Source organism: Lates calcarifer, linkage group LG18, assembly GCF_001640805.2.
Source record: "Lates calcarifer isolate ASB-BC8 linkage group LG18, TLL_Latcal_v3, whole genome shotgun sequence".
Taxonomy (NCBI): Eukaryota; Metazoa; Chordata; class Actinopteri; family Centropomidae; genus Lates; species Lates calcarifer.
The window spans coordinates 2,460,797-2,484,070 of NC_066850.1; the positions used below are offsets into that span (position 1 = coordinate 2,460,797).

The following is a 23,274-nucleotide window of genomic DNA, read 5'->3' on the forward strand; positions in this document are numbered from 1 at the left end:
TGAGAGGGGAGAGACAGGCAGCGAGAGGGAGAGAATGGCACTCTGAGCTTATTGTTTGTTAGAGATCTGTAGTATGAGACTGAATTTCATGCCTCTTCTCTGCTATGAAGAAAGTATGTTCCCTCACAATACGTAGAAGTATACTGAATTATTCTATGAGAATGTTACCTTGAGAGAATGTGATAAAAGTAACATTACTGAATACTTTTACAGAAGTATAGGTAGATAAAACTGTTATCATGCTAGGTGCAGGGTTTGAATCAGAGCACCGGTACCAGATTGCCCTCCGAGAATCAAGGGCTGAATCAAAGATGTTATTTTTTTTTCCTTTCTTTTTTTGCCTGCTAGTTATTTAGTGGTGGTTACTGATCAGCGTTAAAGCTAGCAGATATTAGCCTTAAAAATAGTCAGAATACCTCAGTTATACTTTAAGTACATCATAACATTTTAATTATCTTTCAGAGATTTAGAACTGAGTAGAAACTTGTCGTGGAGACTGAAAGCTGTCAACAGGATCAGTTTAGATCTTGTGGTGTCATTATTACCACAAGCTAGCATAAGATGGAGCAGTGATCCCCTTAAAAAGTATCACCGGACCCCCTCCCAAATGCACTGGGTGTCAGGTCTAGGGTAAAATCTGCATACCTTACATCTAACCCAACACACACAGTGCTGCACTTTCAGCCATCTTTAATTGATGTCGATGTACCAGAGGGGCATTTAGGATTAAATTAGCCCACTGAAAGCGAGAATTAGAATTCTAAACTGTGAAACCCACTGTAAGAATCAGCGAAACACTCACGAGCCTTGGGCCTCTCTTAAATGTGTGAAATGAATATTATATGAAGACATAAAATGTCCTTATTAGAGCAATATGAAATCGACTTAGTAATAGAAACAGTAATAGATTTAACACACTGTATTCAAAGAGAGATCCATGTTTTCTATGACATGTGTGAAATGCACCAGAACATAGAGCAGAAGTCTTAGATAGTAAAGTGACAGCTTCTTCTATTAGGGAAAAGAAGAGCTCTCCAACAGAAGCCAGCTCTCTGTTAATTTCTACACTGCTACAGCATTTTGACATGCCTCTCAAAAACTGTTGACACATTCTAAATTAAAATCATCCCTCTCCTTTCTTTCTCATGAAGTAATACTTCATTAGTTATGATTGTTCATCCATGCCATGAATACAAAGGATTATTTCCTGAGAAATAACAAAGGACGTCTTTTGCCTCAGAACCATGGAAGATAAAAGGGTAAAGCCTTTGATGACTTAATGAATTAGTATGGATAAAATCAACAGTGGATGTGTACTCACACAGTAAGTAAAATTCAATTATTTTAAAAAAATGAGAAAATCGCAATATGCAGTCATGGGGAAAAACACATTATAGTGTGTGGTGGAGATTTTTAAAAGCCAAGATTCCATCAATTCAGGTTTCAGGTCAAATGTTGTGAATGTCCTGACATCTCATTTTACAGCCCTATGAAGAGAAGAAACACATTTTTATGATCATTTAAATGATAATATTTTATTGTGATTGTGTCTGTATGTATGTTAAATATATATAGACACACATATGTGCCTCTGTAAGTGTGCATGTATGCTATGGGTGCTCTTATCTGTTGTTTTTGTTGTGATGCTGGCCTTGGTGTTCATTTCCCACACGTGGCGTGGGTGGAGCAAGGAAAAATGTTCCCCGTTGAAAGGGATGGACGATTTCCTGGAAATAGTATATCTCCCAGATTGCCACACTGTTGGGCTGTCAATCAGGTGGTGTCCTTACCAGCACAACAGCAAAATCTGGTGCTTCCCACACACCCAATCAGATCAGCCGCCACAGAGCATTCCTATGAAGACAGTCGAAGGCTTGATGTATGTGTGTGATGGGGGGGCAGTGTTTGTGTGGATAGAGCTGACACCTATCTGAATGGGTCATGGCTATATTGTTGTATGTCTTCTGCTAGGGGACTTTTAAGGCTTATATTGAAACAGTAAAAGGGACATATTGACTGCAACCACTGACACTGTCCACGCAGAGATTGCCTATATTTCACCTGACTGAAACGTTATAGTCGTCGTGCGGCAGAGGTTGTTGAGGCAGCCTTGCTCTGACAGTCTTGAGTGACACTGGCAATGTGTGCTTACACACAGACCCAGCAGACGGACAGACAGAACGACAGAGGGAGAGGGAGAGAGAGAGAGAGAGAAAGAAAGCAGCCAAGGGTAAATTCAGCACCATGGACAGCTACCATCAGACATCTCTACAGGCAGCATTTGTTTGCTTTTATCTCCAGGAGATGAATCACTTACAGCCGGCAAAGCCAGTGCTGGATAAGTACACTCTTCAGATCCCTCATTCTGACTCAGTTCCCTCCTTTTCCATTTAAAAATAAATAAATTTCCTCAAATTTCCCTCAGTTTCTCAGTTAATCTGCCTCATTATACTTAAGTACCATGTGTGTACCTTACCAGATTTGCAGTGGTATAGCTTTTATTAAATACAGCTTCCCACAGACCACAACAACTTCCCTCCCTTCTGCCTACTTGTAGCCTACAAGCTAGCTAACCACACACTACCTTGCAATGGAACAGTCTTAATTGTATCTTACAAACTCACTCTACACTGTGGAAAAGTGTAGTTTTTAACAGCGTAGGTGGTGATACATGTTGAGGCCTTAAAAACTCACTTGTGAGATTTCTCATTACTACTGGGAAATCTCTATAGTGGACTGGTTCTGTGGAACACTGCAGATAACCCATTAAAGTGCTATTGTTACAGTGTCAGCCTGCTGAACTATTAATAACTACATTGCCTTTCATTAACTCAGTATTGTGTAAATTATTAGTAAATTGCTGATTTCTATTTTTTTTTTTATTTCTACATGTAAGAGGTGCACAACACTTAATTAGAAACAAGAGTGGAAACCTGAAACATGAAAACTGGAGCTCAGTACATACTTAATCAGGAAATTATTAATGTTTCCCAAAACCACCGCCTCTACAGTTTTTTCATTATTTCATACCGTACAGGCTAGTTAACTTAGTTTTTAGTAATTTGCTGGATCACCAACTGGGTTTTCTGTGTGACAGTCACTTATTAACTTAACACAGTAGTGGAAACAATCTCAAGATAGCTCCTGTCCCTGTGTCAAAATGTAGTTCTAAACTCTTAAGCACTTAAACAACATACAGCCAGGAGACAGTTAGCTTAGCATACAGACTGGAAGGAAGGGAAACAACATCTAGTGTTTATGCTAAGCTGAGATAAGCATCAAACTCACATTTCAGTTTATATTGTGCTTGCTTGTACATGTCTTGAAATTAGTGTTGGTTTAGTCAGATTACTCGAGCATGCAGCAAACCAGGGGCAGGATAGTATTCAGGCTTTTAGAAATACAGGATGATTTCCAGGACTTTGGGGAAAATGGTTTAGGGGATTGTGTGTGTGTGTGGTGGGACACAACTGGGGCCCACATCTTATTTTTATCTTGGGGCCACCTAGTGGGTTAATGCATCCCTGAATGGCGATAAAATCAGCGAGGCAGTGGTAGTCAAACGCCTACAGTCCCACTGAGATGTCTACGTTTTACATTCAGAATATTTGTGCAGTTAAATTGGCAGATAATACAGTAGCCAATGGAGTGTAGATGCCTATTTCTGAGAATATTTGTGTCAAATGTGTGTGGCTGTCGCTCTATTTTAGGATTTCTAGTACTTCCTTGCTTAGTTTGCTGTTGTTTTTGTGGTACACTGAGGGTCGATCAGCTCCTGGTGATATATGTTTCTGTCCTCCACCCACTTGATCCAAACCCCCTGTGCTTGACAAAGTTTACTGCTGACCAAAAGCTATTTTACATGGTCCTAGGTTGCAGCACTTGGAAGCAGTGCTGTGCTCTCCCCTGCTGCACTCTCTATTTTGCTTTTGCTCTCTCAACATTTGATCCATAACACCACTCAGTTTTTAATCAGAGCTTTCAAATCTGACCTTGACTTAAATCCATCAAGCTGACATTTCTGGTGAAAACAGGGCCCCGATGGCAGCCTCAAAAATCCAATGATCAGCTCTCCCATGTGCTCACACAGAGCACGATTCTCTGTACTCTGAGCATTATAATTACAAGCTAGTTCCATTTGCAAGGCCTCCAGCACCTTTAAAAAAAGGTATGAAGCCAGTGAAAGCCAGCAAGAGGTAATTACCATAAGAGTGTGTGGAACAGAGCTCCATGCAGAGGAGATTATAGTCCTCTCCATCCCTCCCTCTTTCCCTCCATCCACTCTCATTCTCTTTCCCCCCTGTTTGTGAATCACTTTTAACCTACAATCCAAACAGCTTTGACAGGGATTATGGAGTTTTGATGAGAGGCAGAGAGAGGCTGGGAGAAAGTGAGTTTGGGGTAATGAAGCAGCAATGTCAAGGAATGATTTATGAATGGCTCTCTTTCCTTCACTCTCCCTTCACTGAGATGTAATCAGTTCAAATATCACATTTCAGAAAAACTCAATTCTGACCACGCACAAAGTGATCAGTGTACCATTTCGAGAAACTGGATAGCATTGTTTGTTTAATATAGTATTCCAAGCCTTCCAGTGATATGTCAGCAATATTTCCACATAACAGCAGAACAATGCACATCCAGGGCAGTATCTGAGGGCGACTGTAAAACTTGGCAAAGAATCATTTATCAGGATTCACGAGTTTTCTCCTTTAAATTCTCTTCTTGTGATACGAAGCATGGGGATAGGGTTATGTACTGTTTATGTTTTCAGACAGATGAGTCACAGGCAAACAAGACCCAGGGTCACTGCCTGAGCTAATGAACAGTTTACAGCAGCAGCATCAACCACTGAGTAGACTACATCTTGTTCAAAAAAAATCAGTGAAAAAGCATCACACTCTCAATAGTAACAAAACACTGCATACTAAATGCTAGCTAAAATTGGATCTTATAAATGCTGTGGGTTTTGGCATCAACATTAAAGGTAGCATGTAGGTTGTTATGACAACCATTGATACTGCCTTTATTGGATTATTGCACCGTTTTCCCTCCCACTGCTAAACATTTTAGACATTAAGCTGACATTTTTATCCTGTGTTGCTTATAATGAGTAAGCAGGTAGGAGTTCAGTGTCTTGTTCCAAGACGAGTTAACACACACACACACACACACACACACACACACACACACACACACACACACAGCTTGTGAAAACTAGACCTGTAACCTTCAGGTTAGTGAGCAACTGTGGGAATAATCAATCAACATGTAAGTATCACGTGTGACTTCCAGCCACGTATCATGACCAGCTAATGGCAGTTGGAATAAATGAAGAAATAGTTTTGTTAAATATTCTTATTTGCTTTATTTGTGAGATGACATGATCAGCCGAACTATATATTGTATTACTGTGTGTGCTGTATGAATTTCATCTGAAATATTTTGTTGTGTGTATATTTTTACTGTACAACAGCAGCTGTAGGGAAATATCTTGCTCAGAAGCCCTCCATCTTCCTTGACATTTATACTGACTTCTGCCTGTTACAGTCAGTGTGCTGCTCTGTGCTAACCATAACATATTGTGGTTTTCCATTTGTCTTCATCGCCACTGCCGTGCAAAGCAATCACAGTGCCCATCTTGCTCAAAACCATGAAGGATGACTGTGACTGGTGGAGGGCTCGTGTTTGTCTATCTGCACAGATGATGTGTTACATTCCTGGCAGGCCCCTGATGTTCCCTATGTCTACCAATCAGAATCTATCACCTCATTTGACTATATATTGTTATGACTGAGCAACAGAGAACTACAAACAAACGGCTCTCCCAGTCCCTGACTGACAAGGCTATTACCATCTGTCTTTGTAAAGTGACTGGCCTTGTTCTTAAGGGCCTTGGATGAGAGTGTATTGTTTTGTGGGAGGGACAGAGACGGCTTTTGAATGAAGCCTTGATCATCACAAATGCATATCAACAGAAATTTGTTGTGGAGGCACTGCTGTGTATGCAGGATACAACTTCACTGGTAATCAGGAAGAACAAACTTAACCAAGCTTTTAATTGTTGTTTGTGTAACTGTCTGATCCTATTTAAATCACACTGCAGGATCTGCACAACATAAAGGCGTATAAATGGCATAATAAGGGATTTTACAGTAGATCCTCTCAAAATGAAATCTGAGGTTTCTGTAAGAATTGAATTAACAAAGCAAATAAGATATAATCATTATAAACTCTGTGTAAATTTGGGCCAGCAGAAAGTTTTACAGAACAAGTCCACAGCCCAGATTTGTTCCTCCCTCCTTTGAAAACCATCACTGAGGTGCTCTTGTGCAACTTTCACCAACTGTTCCAGACTGTCGTGGTTCACAATGAGAGTGCAGGTTTTCGGCAGTGTAATGGAGGTAATGATGGCAATAACTAGAACTCCACCACTTCCAACTCCATTTCAATATATGCCAATTACCCATATCAGGTTTTAAAGAAGTTGTCAATTTGTTCCACTATGCTGCACCGGGAAATTCATACATATACCAGACGTGTGAATTTCAAGTATTTCCACCATTTACCACAGCCACTGGATACTGTGTTTTTACCCTCAAGCCCTCTACTCCCAACTTGCTGTATCTCCATATAATCTTCTCATTACAAAAATCTCATATTGAGAGATCACAGTTGGCTGACCTTATGTGTAAATGACTAAATTTTGCTATAATTCCACCAGATTTTTTTTTTTGGTCACTTGCAGGCAGTGCACCTCCTAAAAGCTGAGAGTAACTGCAAAGTCTGGTGATAATTATCTGTCAGTTTGTCAGTATGAGCCACATGTTTCACTTAACATATAATTATTTTTCTCATTCTTGATATCAGTGCAGCTTTAAGACATTTTGTGAATTTGTTATTTATAGTATTTGTTCCAGTAAACAACTTTTAACGTAATGTGATGAGTGCAGATTAAGCTGTTACAATGTGATTATGAATTGTTTAGCAAATATAACATTGAAATTGAAATGATGCAATAATATTGTGATAGTAATTGTGTACCATCTCTGCAGTGCTCATCCAGTATATTGCGCTTCCTCCTATGCCTGCTACCAGGCACACAAGGCTTATGATGTTATATGAATCCCTTCAGTTGTATTTTAATACCTCATTGTAAAGTGGGAGCTAATGCCACCTGCTGCAGCCTCATTAGCCATTTAGTATATAATTCCATCAGTCCTTCCTTCCCCAAGTGACCAGTGTTTCCTGCCTTTAATGGCTTTTTCAGATTGTTATTCGATTAACAGAGGTTATGCGAACAAAGCTGTTGCTAAAAAATATAAGTGATGTTCAACAAATTAGATTCAGAGAAGTTAAGAAGAACTAATTAATTTTAAATATGTCAATTTTTGATGTATTCCGGTGTCCTTTTCCATTGCACCAAATTATACTTAACACCAAAACCCTGCTTTAGCAGTCCTCTGACACAGATGAAAAATACATTTAACCACCATTTCATTACTGAATTCTGTCTGTCGCAAAGCCAAACCTCTCTACTCAAAACCCACTGAAATCCATTGGAAGAAACCCGATGTGAGTTGTACAGTACATGAATTACAGCCTAAGTTGAAACAATTATGGTCCAGAATTCCTTCTAGGCATCGGAGTTACAGATCAATGACTCTTTTGTATTGCTGTTAAAAGAGACACTGCCCGTTTCATGAAGAAGTGATTCAGTACTTTTTCCCTTAAGTGGTGCAGTCGAATCACTTTTTGCTGACTGCATTGTAATAGAATCTACTATAATTTAAATAAAGTGAGACTTTTGTCTCACTTGTGCAGAATTTATATTTAAACACAGAACTGTTGTCATTTCACAGCTGCCTTTTTTTAAAGTGCAGGTTTATCACCATTCGACAGTAAAATATATGGCAAACTGGGTTTGGCAGTGGATTCGCTTACATCCACCACTGTGGATTAATCCAGTATTCTTCTTCATGTTCATCTTTTTTGGCTTTTGCAGTTCCTTTGAGATGGGATGAAAAATACATTTGAGAGTTAATTAATAGAGAAGTGTGTCTTTTATTCACGAGCAGATTCCAGTTTGGGGTTTGCAGACCATTGTTTCAAAAAATGTCCTAGTTAGTACCTGACCACTGGGCCACTGCTAATTGACATTATACAGAGATATCCAAATAGCCATACATGTACATACTCACATAGCTCATACATACAGACACTGAGAGACCCTCTGAAGAGGTGTACCACACTGAGCCAGAAGGCTGGCAGACTTTTTTCAGAAAGACCCCCCAGCAGACTCCAGAACCCACTCTCCTGCTCCTGTACATGAAATATGGAACAAAGATGAATTATACACAACACCTGCTCATTTGACATGCCAAATATACACGCCTTATGCGGCAGAACAGGAGCTTCTGCGGCGGCACACCTGTTCCCCCAATGTGACAAGGCACTGACGCCTCATTTAGGTGCCCCCGCTGAAACATTCTGCCTGAATGTATTATTGATACATTTAATCTTTCATGTCGCTCAATGTTTGACCTCTCACTGCAGGCATCGCAGGCAGGGTGTATCATAGAATGTACTCTTTGATTTGTCAGTGTTTAATTGCTTTTTACAGAGATGAATGTGTTTCAAGAGGGGAAGGGTATTGATTCAAGGTTGAGCGAGCAGTAATTCTTTGTTATAATTATACTTAACAAGACTGTCAGTCACATGAGTTTGCAGGTGCAGTCTAATGATCTAAGAGCAATGAATGGATTTGACATTCAGGACATAGCAGGGAACAGGCAGATTCAGCCAATTCTCAGGGAATGCATTGAACAGAATAATGGACTATTTGCCAAGAGTTTCTGTATCAGTATTACAGCCTCATTTAAAGCTTTGTTCAGACTGACACGCTGTTTTGACAGACCTTTCCTCTAGATTCTATCTTGTTGCTACTAATGTATTACTACCACCACCACTAATACTCGAGTGGAAACTTTTTAAACACACTCAACATCCTTCAAAAAGGCAAAGGACAGTTCCATTAAATGTCAGATATTGGTAAAAGCTATCCTGTCACTCAATGTTAGTCATTGTATGAAGAGTCTTCTGTCGATAACTGGCAAAGCCAAACGAAGCACTAGGAAGCTTTTAAAGTACCACATGCTGACAATTATATTTAACCAGCGTTCTTCCTTGTGTACCTGCATTTGTGCTGTTAAGGCATGCTGTTCCTCTCATCTCCCGTCCCTCCCCTCGTTCGTGTCACTCCATAATATATGCCCACCTTCTGCCTCTGCTTCCTCACATCCATGATAACAGTCATTATCACCCTCACAAGGAGGCATGGCACCCCCCAAGATGGAGACTGCCAAAGCTTGCTGTTGAAAGGTCACACAGGAGGGGAGGTAGAGGGAGGTAGACAGGAAGAGGACACCGAATTACGGAGCTGGGGGCCCGAAAGCGGACTCAGGAGGCAAAACGGGCGAAGTGAAAACAGTCTTTGTAGGTCAAAAATGAGTGACTGCAGTTGTAAATGAGAAAGTAGCCAGACCAGGAAATGAATCCAGAGGGCTGAGGGTAGCAGATGGTCATTAAAACATCTGTCCTGCATATACACTGAGCGTAATTGCTCAGGAGAAGCAGCTGGGTGTGCAGGTGATGAGCTGAGGCGGGAAACTCGATAGGGCAGGCATGGAATGACAACAGAGGTTAGTAAGGGCTATAGACAGGATACAGATATATTATTCTGATATGAACAGATACTAGCTTCTGTAACTCAAGGCAATCTTTAATTGAGCATTTTCCATCTGTCATTTTGAAAAAGTGAAGCCTGTTATTGGGGTTTTCTTTCCAAGATTGCAGACAAATAACAATATCAAATCATTTTTAAAGGAAACTGTCATCCTTCAATAAACATGCAAAGCAAGCCACACAACATACTGTTGAGAACATACTGTTGGACGTACTGTTCCAAAGCTGGATTTTTAGTTATTTCTTTACTTCTGGAACAGACCCTGCAGGCTCCAGTTTCACTTTGGCTCTCTATGTCTAAGTACTTCTCGTATAAATCCAATTACGGATACACATATATATGTTTTTGTGCGATACAGATAGTAGCTTTGTGCTACACCTTTACCGTACAGATTAAACTGGAGGAAATAGACAGAAGCGAAGAGGAAAGAACAGCTTTTGCAATGTCAGGAAGAATGTATTAAGGAAATGCAAAGCACATATTTGGACACACAAGCTCTCAATACAGTGTAAATAGCTGATAGATAGATTGGGCCTCCCGGGACCACTGCCACGAGCCTTACATTTGATATTGAACTATTAGAACAAAGAGCCTCAGTTTGTGAGTTGATTGGTTTGAGTAGCTATAGAAATGAAATGATGTGATCATCAAATACAGTTTATGACCATCAAGTGCATTCGATTTCCGTGATGAAAAAGCACTAAACAAGACTCGCGTGAGTGGGCGTCTGCTGCTCTGCATACAATCTCACTCTGCGGTTGTGGCAGTAAAGACATTAGGGCGACATAATGATTTACCTCTTGCTGTGAAATGAATGAAGGTCCAACTCATTAAACAGAAAGTGTGAAAATGCTGTTTCTAACTGCTAATTCGCAGAGTTCAGAGAGTTTACTGCGCTCCCTTAATGGCCTCGGAGGATTGTTTAAGTGTCAGCATTTGCTAGTCAATATGATACATGTTAAACTAGCATAAATGGAAGAAAATGTGGAAAACCCACAAAGTGACAGAGCTTTACAAAGTGACAGAGGAACATTACAGGAATGATTGAATAAAGCAAGATAAAAAAAAACACTCAATCCATTTACGCTTGTACAGATCTGCTTCCACTTTGCTAAATGCAATTAGGCCCATCCACTTTGTCCAAGTGACACCCCGAAGGCCTTTTAAGAAGTCAGCACAAATAGATTTCTCGGCTTAAAGACGACAGGGAGAAGGAGAGAGATATGGTATGGTATAGACACAGGAGGGCTCTCCTCCTCTCTCCCACTGTGTTTGTGTGCGCGGCAGAGATAGACAGAATGAAAGAAGGACTGTACACACATTCCCTCAGAGGAATCAGCCTTGTTTACCCCCCAACAGGGAAGTGGGGAGAGCAAAAACAGGAGCAGGGGAAGTGTTCATAAATCATACTTTACCGTTTGCTCATCCTCTCCCTATCTTCATCTCCCTCTCCCCTGTTTGTATCAGTCCCTCTTGCTCTCAGCTGAGAGGAGAGGCAGATGCATTGTGGTTGTAGGAGAGTGAAGAGCCCTACTGAGATGTGTAGCGGAGTTATCTTTCCCCTGTGAAGTTCCTCGTGAGATCAAACACAACGGCCGTCCCTTGGAGCGGCGAGCAGTCATAAACCAGCCAGCATTTCCTACTTTTCACACCTCCTTTCTGCAGTTTGTCTCTGCTTGTCTCGTCTTTTTTTCTTTCTGCTATATCTGGCCAGTGGATGCTACACCACCGACCATAAACTGTACTCTCACTTTGTCACAGAGGTTTCCGCTGTCTCTGAGCGTCGGGCCTTCGATGTCCAGACTGTATCAAATTCTATGTTGATGTCTTTTGAGGCTTCGTGGCGGTGATGTTTACTCACTACCTTCCAGCACTCCATTATGCACATCAAACCACTGATCGTGTGTGTGTTTGTGTGTGTTAGAAGGTGGCTGGAAGTCTTCTGTGTGAAACCACAGAGCAAGTTTTGAAAAATGTTACACGCACTCTTGAAGAAATACGACCCTTCATCCATTTCAGCACCACACTTTCGATTCGATTCTGTCTGTAGCGTGGCTGTCTGTCATGGCACTGAGCTCAGGAGACTGTGAGACTGTAAATGCTGCCGGTAGTCTGCCGCCTGCATGATACTTGTAACACTGATGTTGTGATCCAGATCACATGGTGGACCCAGCTCCAGCTGGAATCACTCAAGCAATTTTTGGAGTCAGTTGAGGTCATAAAGTAGTGGCAGTTTCAAGGTGTCTTACTTCTATAATTGGACATATCTGGACATAAGACAGGATGTTTTGTCAGAGCACAGTCTCCACACTGTGCCACAGCATGAGGAAAATGTAGCCAGAGCCACATTTTGTTTTAAGAACAGTTATGTCATGTGTATGTCTTTCTTAATCCAGTCAGAGCTATCAAGGCAAAACTCAGCTAAGTGTCCTTGTGTTGTGTCCTTGCAAAATATGCTTATAGTACTCTTAAAATGACTAAATTGTACATAAACCATTTTTGGGTGTACTGTATAGACATAGGTTTTCTGGTCCATAATTTGGTCTACTTCTTGATCACCACTCAACTCTCCACGCACCTATCATCCTACAATTAGAGTGCGATGAAACTGCATTGCTGTAGTCGTAGATGTAGGGATGTCAATGTAGGTCTAGCAGTCTGTCAATATTTCAATTTTGTTTAGTGCTAATTATTAATTAGCTAACATGCTAAGCAAAGATGGTGAATATGGTACATTAAGCCTGCTAAAGCCTACCATCAGCACGTTAGCATTAATAATTTGGCCCACATTTTGTATCATTCTGACGCTTTCTCTGACAAAATGTTTGGCTGTATTCCAATAAATGGGCCCCGCTCTCAGCTCGACACACAACAACTGATAACTGATGACCGTCAAAACCAAATGTCATTACAGTTTATTACAACCAGAATTGCAACTTTTTTCCTTTTCCAATTATTCTGTCGTAGCTGTGTGATAGAAGACTTATAAAAGCTTAATGTTTAATGCAACAGCATCTAAAATGCTGCATTTAGCTTGTAGCGCCGCTGTCTGCCTCAGAGAGCCACTAGTGCTGTTGTAGACTTCCATTTCAGTGCCACTACTCAAAGATTTGCGGGCATCTGTAAATGTAAAGCTAAGAAAACCTTGAGATTACAAAGAGATTCATGTGCTAAGCTTATTTTTACCCTGTTGATCTTTGACTCTGAAGTTGCACTCCACTGTTCTGCAGCAGTTGTTATTGATTATTTTTCCAAAAATAGAAAAGAAAAAAAAACTACAACAAAGCTCAGACATAATTTGGTTTACCCCACATATTTGTGAGTGTGTAATTTGTCATTAGAAATCATTTAGCTAACATTAGCTATTTTAATTAGCATTTGAAGTAGCTGTCAAGTTAAATTTCAAGAGTACGCCAACAAAGAGCTGGTATAGTCATTAACTTGCCTTTCCTTATGCTGCCATGCTGGCTAACCCAGCTTTGCCACCAAAGGTATTAAAGAAAGGTGAAACTCCATAAAAGGAGACTTGCTGACACGAGCTGAGCCTCCCAGGCAGCACCTCCTCCCTCCCTCCTAAAAAGACTGGCAGACCCAAAAGCCCTAACAATGGCCGTAATCCTAACCTGTGAGTTAGCGCTGCCTGAGAGGCTCAAATCCCTTCACTGAGCTAGTCCCTTAACTGGGCTCTGTTCCTGCTTAAATTTTACTGCCGGAACTCCTTTGGGGTGAGTCCCGACCCATTTCCACCCCTGCTCATGGAAAACGATAAAGGCAGAGACTTAAAAAAGTGGAAGCGCAGAGAGCAAAAAGGGACAGCAGGAAGAACGACAGTGCAATAATTTGCCAGTGGGTGGTTTATACGCACTGTCCACATTCTACGATTTAGACAAGAACGAACACATGGGGCCGTTCAAATGACAGAACTGTACGATAATCAAAGGAAGTTAAGCAGTCTAATGATGCTTTGCAAGTTCCAGATGCTTCAAATAATAAATAATTTCCATCTACTGGCATGTGCCGTGGTCCTCCTCTCAAAGAAATCCATTTTTTAGCAATGAATGTGCACAAGAGAACAATTTTGCCAGATGTGCTAATTATGAAATGCATGTTTAATGTGATGGATTTAGGGTATTTAAAGAAGAAATCCTCTTCTGTTTATTAATCTGATAAATCCACAGCTTACACATTTGAATGTGTTCATGTCTGTGCAGATGCTACACATGCATATCTGTGTGAATCGTATGTGTCTGGATTTCTGCCAGATGAAAGCCGACGTGTGTCACATGCCTAACCTCGAGGGGTGGCCTGTACACTCGCTGCCAGCCTAATAAACTTAATGGACTCGTTGCTAACCCGAGATGAGTTCATCAGGTGGCTTCATTTCACACTGGCATTTTAAACTCCTCATATTTATGCAAATTGAGAAAGCAGGCAAGGGCCAAGGCCAGTGAGAAGGCATCTAACAGAATGACTCCTCCTTTACATGTATTATTTTTGCTAAAATAACTATTACCACTTAGAATAGCACAATCCTCCTATTATTAGAATAATATGTGAGGATTGTTGGAACCATTTTTTTTTTTTGAGGTCGTGTTTAGTTGCTTATGTAATAGCCTGACAAGCATTTGTGACCTTGTCAAGAGCTGCTTTCATAATGTGACTGTAATGTGTAGTGTATCTGTGATTTTCCACTCCTAAATTCAGCATTTAGGAATATGCTGTCATTTTGGTGCCACAACTTCAGAGTTTGTGAGTAATCAAAAGCCCAGAGAGACCATATTCTAGTATGCTAAACACTAAGCATCCTTTTGTCTTTAGGTTGTGCCTGTGAACTTCTCTGTCACTTTGACAGTTGTGTTCTTCCTCACACTGTGTTTCTTTTTGTGTGGGAAGCTGTTTGTGTGCTGGGTTAGTCTTTTTCCTTGCATTTTTTCTACTCTCACATGAAACTTTGGCTGTGTAATGACGTCACATATGAGTCATGATTTTAAATATTATGCTTTAGTCTTTTTGTACATCCTCTATTCCCCTGTCTTTGCCTCTTTTTTTAACCAGTCGCTGATTTTTAGCAGACAAGTTGAGGACAATGAAACTGTAGCTATTTCTACTTACTTTGCTGTGGTTTCCACTCACAGAAAGAGACTTGATTACTGTGTAACTTCTTGATTCATGTCCATTTAGCATCATAATCCAACACAGTTCACATTCACAAATCAAATCAAATTTTCTGACAAACTCAGATACAAATACAGTAAGTCAGAATGAATTTACAGAACTGCAGCATCAGACCATCACGCTATGCTGCTCTCATTTTAAATGGCAGTGTTTGTTTTTGAATACAGATCAGGTTTCATCTCATCAGAGGGACACTTGTGGTGGAGGGTTTGCAAATCTGCAGCTGACTAAAGGGCACAGCAGCAGAGACAGATGTTGCAGCCGTTGCTGCTGATGCTGCTGCTTCTGCTTGCAGACGCTACAGCTGTTGAGATGGCTCTGCCAAGATGATCATATCCCCCACTTGCCACAAATGCACACCACATAGTCTTATAGCCTGCTATACTGATCTCTTGCACCGTCCTTAGTTTGCAGCTTGTTGTTCTGCTCCCTGTTCCCTCAGCTTCAACCCTTGACCAGGCAGTCAATTTGAATTAGAGTTAAATCCCCTGCTCCATCAATTAAAATAAAAAACATATCTTTATCTGTCTGTCTCCATTCCATATCTCCACCACTTCCTCACAGTTTCCACTCTTACCTTAAAATTCTCCAGCCAACAGCTTCATTTCTCTGCAGGACGAATCCTCTCTGCGTGCTGCCGGCTGGAAAATAAATTGCTCCAAAAAAGCCCGAGCAGCTCATGAAAGACCCACCTCTGCCCAGCTTAATCAATAGCAAAGCCTCTAATTAAACGCTCCTTCAGTTTCATATGCTCATACACTTCAACCTGTGATTTTCTGTACATTTCATGCGCTCGGGCTAATCCTTGCCAGCTTTCCTCCGCAGGTCAAAATTAGATTTCTTTTTCCCCCACAGTCATACACGATTCTTTACCATACCACAGGGGGTGAACCTCCATAAATGTCAAGCGCCACTGTGGGTTTTGCTCTCGCACGAGCCGATCATAGATTTAGAGTTCGCAATTATGTCTAAGCGCATGAAAACAATTAATGGAATGTCATGTCTCAAGAGACCCTAAACCTTACCTTCACCCATCATTTACATGAATTAATTTCACTCAGTATATTTTTTATGGACAGATCCATATTGGCTCGGTCACATTTCATAGATCTTTCACACAAGACTGGAGCCCTTGTAAAACCACCAACACTGAGTGGAGGATGTTTATTCCCACATGTCACAGCTTTTCATGCTTTTTACAGTGACATCACCACAAACCATACAGTTTGCAGGCTGTTATTTGCCATATCAGTCAGTCAGCATTTTCAGCTGAAGCGGAATTGTTGCTGTAAATCATTCTCTGTGTTTTTTATGTCTTTGTGTGTACCACAGAAGTAATTGGCAACTTTTGAATACCTCCAGAAGAAATGGGGGGGAAATTAATGGGATGAATATCACAAAGGTCAAAACAGGAGGTGGGTCTCAAACTGACAGCTTAGCCTGGTGCTGTGACAGAGGGCACAGAGTGTCATGATGAATTGGGTTACTGAATAGTTTGGCATTTCTATAATCAGGACTTTGAGGTGGCAGACATGAGGCAGGACAGGCCCAGGGATGATGGAGGGGGTAACAACAGCAGAGGATCAGCCTTAAAAATCTCCCTCACACCTGATATCCCTTCTTTATGTGACATCCTCGTGTAGTAAAATGTACAAACGGTGCATCTAAAGATCACCGACTTGATTGTGTCCACCATCAGGACTTTGGACATGCATGTTAAAATAAAATCTCTAATACCATTACCTCTCGGTCCTCTAATCAGACTGTGTTAGTGGTTGTGCATCTTTGGCCTTTGCAGAGCAGATAAAACCTGATGAATGTTGGAGTGACTCTTTCGGCCTGAGCTGATTAATAACTGTTTAATCAGGGTTTAGTCGCTAACAGCTGTGGACATCCTGCTCCTCATTTATTTAGCACAGACACATCAGTCACACTCTCCTTGCATCTCACACTCATCCTGTCTTTTCTCTTTCACTCTTCCCTTTCCCAGTCTTTTTTTTTTTGGGTAATCTCCTTAACTCCAAGCTATCTCTTATCACTTTTTTATACCTGAAAAACTGAATGTTGATTTTCTAGCAGCTCTCTGCTGTACAGTCATACATGTGCCAAGTATAAAAGAATTTCTTCAACGTTTTGGGTTTATACTATTATTCGCTTTCTCGCCAAGAGTAAGATGAGAAGATTGATGCTACTCTCATGTCTGTGCATTAACTATGGAGCTTGAGAAAAGAGTGGATCAGCTTAACTTAGCATAAAAACTGCATACAGATACAGATAGTCTGGCTTTCTCCAAAGTTCAAAAACAGTGTAATCCTACTAGAACCTCTAGAACCTAAAACTCACAAATTACCACACTGTGTCTCATTTTTTCAATTCATTGATTTTTGATTTCTGACTGTGTGCAGAATAAATAAATTAGTAAGGAATATGGCTTCTACTTTAATTCACCTCGTGAGTAGTGTGTAAAAACAGGAGCTGTCCCTGCTCTTTAACATTTTCTATGTATACAGTCACATCTGTGACTTTACAGCCAGTATTTTACTGATGGCCATTAACAGATTAGTTGGGGTTAAGCGACATACTTAAGGATGTCTTAACAGTATCTCCCGAGGACAGGGAGAGCCTTTTTTTAAACATCTTTCACTACTTTGCCGCTACCATAATGTGCTATGATTCCATGAAACTCAGATGTCATCTAAAGCTGCATGTGCTGAGATTTTTTCTGTTTTCCAACTGTCGATTAGTCATAATGCCAAAAGGACTTTCTCAAATTAAACTCCATCAGACGGTCAAAACCACCAACGCAAACCTCAGTCTCTTGATGTTGCTGTGAGACAAAAGATCACAAAAGAAGACAAAAATCAAAATTACTCCAGTTATTTAAACCAAAGTCAGATTGGGATCAGCTAAGTCCCTGGTTGCAGCTGTTGCTGTTTGGTGTTTGTGTGTGTGTTTTTTTATTTTTTCCTTTTGCAGTCTGCACTCTGCAGGGACGCAAGGAGCGCTAGCTCTGAAAGGTTTTGCCCGAAGATAAATTAGGTAACCTTCTTCTGTCATTAGTAATACCTTTTCCTCTGGTGAACAGCAAGACAGTGGAGGCAGAGGGGTGATGGAAGGAAGATGAAACAAGGGGGGTGATGAGAGCCAGGAGTCAGCAGTAATTAACCATGAAACAGAAGCCCACTCGGCTCTGTTATGGCTTGGGTTTCACACCTTGAGCCATCTCTCTGTGCCTCAGAGCTCAGCGAGGGCCGAGGCTGCTGTGAGGTGTCCAGCTGAAACAGTCGTTTCCAAATCCATCACGCCGCCTACACACTACTGTCTCAGTCTGGCTGGTTGGCAGGGAGGTGCTTTGTCTGGCTGACTTGTCATGTCTGTCCAGGGCACATGATTATGGACCCCCAGTAGAGTAATGGAAGTCATGTCACAGGTGAAATAACTCCACCAACACAACATGCTCTGTTGTTTTTGCTTTAGTTCAAGGCAGTGTTAACAACTGTTGCATTAAAGGAGTAGCTCTGCATTTTCCCTGTCTTGATGAGTTTCAGATGATAAGATTATTACTACTCTCTTTGTATTTTTGTATGTTAGGTACTGAGCTAGAAAAGTGAGGAAATTAGCTTAGCTTAGCCAAAGTTAGCAAAGAAAAGCAAGGCATGTTTTTGAACTTTGATGAGAGTCAGGTTAGCCAGCTGGTTTCCTCTTGCTTCCAGTCATTCTGTTAGGCTAAGGTTATAGCTGGCTCTAGTGTCATATTAACCATGCAGACATGACGGTTGTATCAGTCCTCTTACCTGAGTGAATGTGTGAAGTAGCATTTTGAGAGGAGTGACTGTTCAAAAGTGCTAGCAGCCAAAAATATTATTTCTGAAAATTAACATTCTTTGTAGGATGTTGAGTTTTTTGTGTTCCACTCAAAGATGTGTTTTGATTGACTAAACCCATTCGCGCTTTTGGGATTTTTGTGCTTTGTCTGCAGGCAGCAGACAGCAAAATGATGAGAAGTAAAAGGACATGGGCGGGTGGGGATGGAGGGTAGGTGGGGGGGATTATTATGGTAAACAACTGTCTAGTCTTGAGGTGGATGCTGCAGCTGAAGATGTAATATAAGTGCTGTTAAAGCACAAAGGTGGTTCTCCTCACAGCTTCACAAACTTTGATGGAACAAAATTGCACTATTTGAACAAGCCATGTTGAACTGCCTCTTAGTGTGCTGTAATAACAAGAGAGAATAATTATATTGCTTGTGTAACTATTCTGAATCCAGTTCAAAAACTGCTACTGAGTTTAGTTTATAGAGAATGGGGAAGTCATCTTCCCACATAGCCTGCTAGCTCCCCAGCTACAATAATCATTGTGCCATTAGCACAAATAAGTTTGCTGCAGCTTTAGAAGTTGTTGTAAGATGGTACAGTAACCGCACCAGCATGTTAATTGGAAATGCAGAAAAAAATAACGCTTTGTGAAACATTCAGAAAAAGAAACTACTAATTGTCACAAATTGTGACAAATTTGTTAAAAATATAAAAAATAGCCTCCCCTGCCAACATAAAGTCTGGTAGCGCTGCTACCAAGTTAGCTTAACCCCCAGCGGCCCACGTGTGTTTATTTGAGTTTGCATTTCTAAATTTGCAAGAGCAAGCATTATCACACTGCAGGTGCTGAAAATGCAGTTGAACCGTTTTCGCTTTCCTCTTCAAGATGAGATCCAAGTGGGGGTCTCGGCACAAGCATTCCTCCCACCTCCACGACTGCACTGTTTTTGGGAAAGGCCTGTGTTGACAGGCCCTTCATTAGAGTCTTTGTCCTGGAGGAGCCTAGTACATAATTAATGTCTCCATGATGGATTATATGGGTGGGTTGCAAACAGCAAAGGGGTCGGCAGAAATCGGGAGAACTGATGCAAGGCTATTTTCCCTATCGAACGTGCCTACTGTGTGCCCCTTCTGCACTGGCACTGAAATTGCTGATTAGAAAGTCACAATATTTACATCAGTGGTGACTGCAGTACAGGTGCAACTGAAAATTAACCCCCTGCGCCTTCACATCCCTGTTTGTCCTGTGTGTCTGTGATGTGGCCCAACGAATGATCATCTTTATTGTGATTCTCACAGGTGGGGCTTTAGGTGGATGTAAACCATTAATCAAAGCCATCGTTAATGATGCAGAAAGCGCTGTGGAAATTAAACCCCTTCTGTTCCTCTTTCCATAATGTTGGGCTGCACTGTGTTTACGATGAAGACTGCAGCTCTGTAAGGAGTAAGGTATCTTTTCGTACTTGTTCTTCATGAGCTTGATGTATCTTGCTTTGTGTCAGATTGGATCTCAAAGGTTTAGTTTAATGATTTTAACATTTGACTTCCAGCTAGAATACCAGGATGAACGTCAGTGTGCTGACTTTCCTCACAACCTCCAGGCTATGTTTTAATAATACAAACTAAATAAGAAATAATTGCAACACATGGCTTTTTACATAAGAGATCAAGTGGGCTCAAGTGGAATGGCATCTAATTGAAAGTGCAGGGAATGTTTGATCTCAGTGTTTTCATTTAATAAAATCCCCAGGGAAGTCAAGTGCAATATTATCCACCATTTCCAGGGTTTTTGGAAATATAATTTCAATCTGACAGGAACTGCTTTGCACTTTGCCCAAAAACTCCAGCACATCTTAAGATTGTAAGTATCCCAATATCCTGAACCCTCCTGAAGCTCGTCAGTCAGCTCACTGGCAGTTGTCGAGCTTTCAGTCCAAATAAATTCGTCTGTGTCTTTCCAGTGTCTCAGCGTACAGTCTAGTGCACCAGTGGATGAAGTGACTCGCTCAATTATACATTTACTTAGACAAGTAATAACGCACTGCCACTCTCTGCCAAAGCTGGGGCTGATTATACCGGCTGTACAAGCTGTTTCCCAGCCTCCTGTTCCTCCCCTCTCACTGATCAAGACATTCATCCCAAAGAGAGGCACATGTATTGCATCTCCCAGCATCTCCCAGCAATACACTCGTACTCTGTCAAAAACTCCTCCTTACTGGCTCTTCCAATGGAAATGTGCATGTTTGTTCCCCTCACATGGGGTGCTAATCTTCAGATACAGTATGTAACCTTGCTTTTCCAACATCCTCACATGATGACACTATCAGTCCAACCTCTTACCGTGCCTCATGTATACAGACATGATAAGCTTTATCAGGACTATATGCTTTGATTTTTACACTCACCAGCCACAAGGTTATGATTATGTTATGTTATAATTCTCTCAAAGGACATATTGCCATTTCTTTGTAGTCTCCTGTCATCAATATTGAAATAACTTCTAAAGAAAATGATGCAATCATTTTCATGGAGAGGGAAAAAACTATTTTCCTTTGCTCCTTGTTTATGTCTGCCCTTTGATGAAAGTTTAGGAGGTGATAGAATGTCCCAGTCATTTGTGTAGGCTAGTCCCACAAAAGAGCATCACTTATGAGCCGCAAGAAAGCACTCTGGAAATCCTTGAATGCATTATTCACAAACAGCAGTTACAGGAGATCGCAATGACATCCATGACATTTTCTGACTTTTATTCATATGGCTGTCTGTCACTCATGTATGTCTCTTCTTCTGAAAAAGGATGCAAATCTCTGGGGTAACGCCTCTGTATCTTCACATGTTCGTACTGACTGGATCTGAACTTACATCTTATATACATCCATTCTTTACTCCCACTCTCTAATACTACCAACCACCATAGCGTATAAGATCCCACGGGAGGCCATTTTCCCTGCCTCTCTGCGAGAGTGAGACAGACTGACAGAGAGTTTCAGATTGAATTGACAGCTCATGACTACTGCTCGGCTGACACATTTGGAAAATGGTGGCAGTAAGAGATTCCATCCTTAAGTTGACGCTCCACTAATTGGACATGCATGCATTAGAGAGGGAGCTTCATTTGCAACCAATTAGCCAACTTGATAGTCTTAAATTAACCTGAGCTAGATCCAAGCTATGCTAATTTTCATTCCTTGTAACCTCACACTCACTCGCAATCTCACACTCACTCATTTTGACACATGCTCTGCCTTGCAGCAAATAATTTAGCAACTATCGCACAATCATTTGCAATTTCAGAAAGGTTATAGTATTGGCACATATTTCTTATGACTGGAGGAAACAGCAGCTCATCCACTTAACACTGCAGTGCTTTTGGGTGCTAATGATTGTTCATCACTTACACCATAATGTGCCTTTATGGAAATGCATACCTGCAAACTCTTCACATGCTGTAAAAGTCATCTGCTTAGCAGTGCAGTGCGATGATACCGTCTGTGGAAGTGTCCTTATCATAGACTCAGTGGTCCATAAAAGAAACCACACAAGCTGTTAGGAAAGAACTCAGTATTTTTAAGAACATTTTTTGGAATTGTCTGCTGTTATCCTTTCACAAATCTCAGCGTCTTTCAGTTAAATAACAATGTTTTGGATAAAAGGATCATTTCCACCAAGAGGAGAATGGTTCAGTGTTTCGTCAAATGGTCACGTGTATTAAAACACTGTTGCTCAATACAAGTTCTTTCTTGGACCTTGGTTACTGGGGAAACCTTTTAGGTGTGTGTGTATGTTTGAATGTGTCTGTCTATTAGTACTAGTGTAATTACACTTATGCAACAAGCAGCATCTGAAATAGAGGTTGTTCTTTTATGTCACTGTGGATGTATGGCTCAGACTTCTGTAGCCTATTCAAAAACCTTCTACCTAATTTGTAAAGCAGGGTGAGACAGGGCTGAGGGTGGCAAGAATGGGGGCTAATAAATGAAAAACATAAAGCAGGCTTGATATGATCACGGACTGCCCTGTGTCCATATAAACACAAAGAGCCACATGAGAGACCTTTTTCTCAGAGGACACTTTGACATATTATTGTGCATGCTGGCTCATTTCAATGATCTTTTTCTAAACTTATTTCAGACACTGTAATATTAGTTTCTTGTCTCTGTGATGACATCCTTTCTGCCCTTCCACTGGGAGGGAGGGAGGGTTACAAGGGTGAGTCATCTTTTGCAGGCAGGTTGCAGGAATAGCACCAGAGAAACTAATGGCTGTTTGATTCACATATTGTTCTCTTATATGCCTCGGTCTTGCACTGTGTTCAAAGAAAAACTCTTCTCTCTGTAATGGTCCTTATATGTCTCTAAACCACCTCAAAGTTATGAAATTTCCTCCAGATTAAAAGCTTCAGCTGAGAATGTAAAATTCAAAATGCTGGTGTTAGAGTGCCAGGATAGTACGGCATAAATATGCATGACAGGATTATTACCACACATTAAACTTAAATCTTATAGTTTCAGAATATATGGTTATGTAGTTGAATATATT

At 40.9% G+C, this 23,274-nt stretch overlaps 1 long non-coding RNA gene across 1 annotated transcript in view; it reads left to right on the forward strand.

Moving 5' to 3' along the window:
• Positions 1-23,274, forward strand: part of LOC108887394 (uncharacterized) — an 89,755-nt gene that overhangs the window by 65,771 nt on the left and 710 nt on the right. The gene's annotated exons all lie outside the window — the stretch shown is intronic.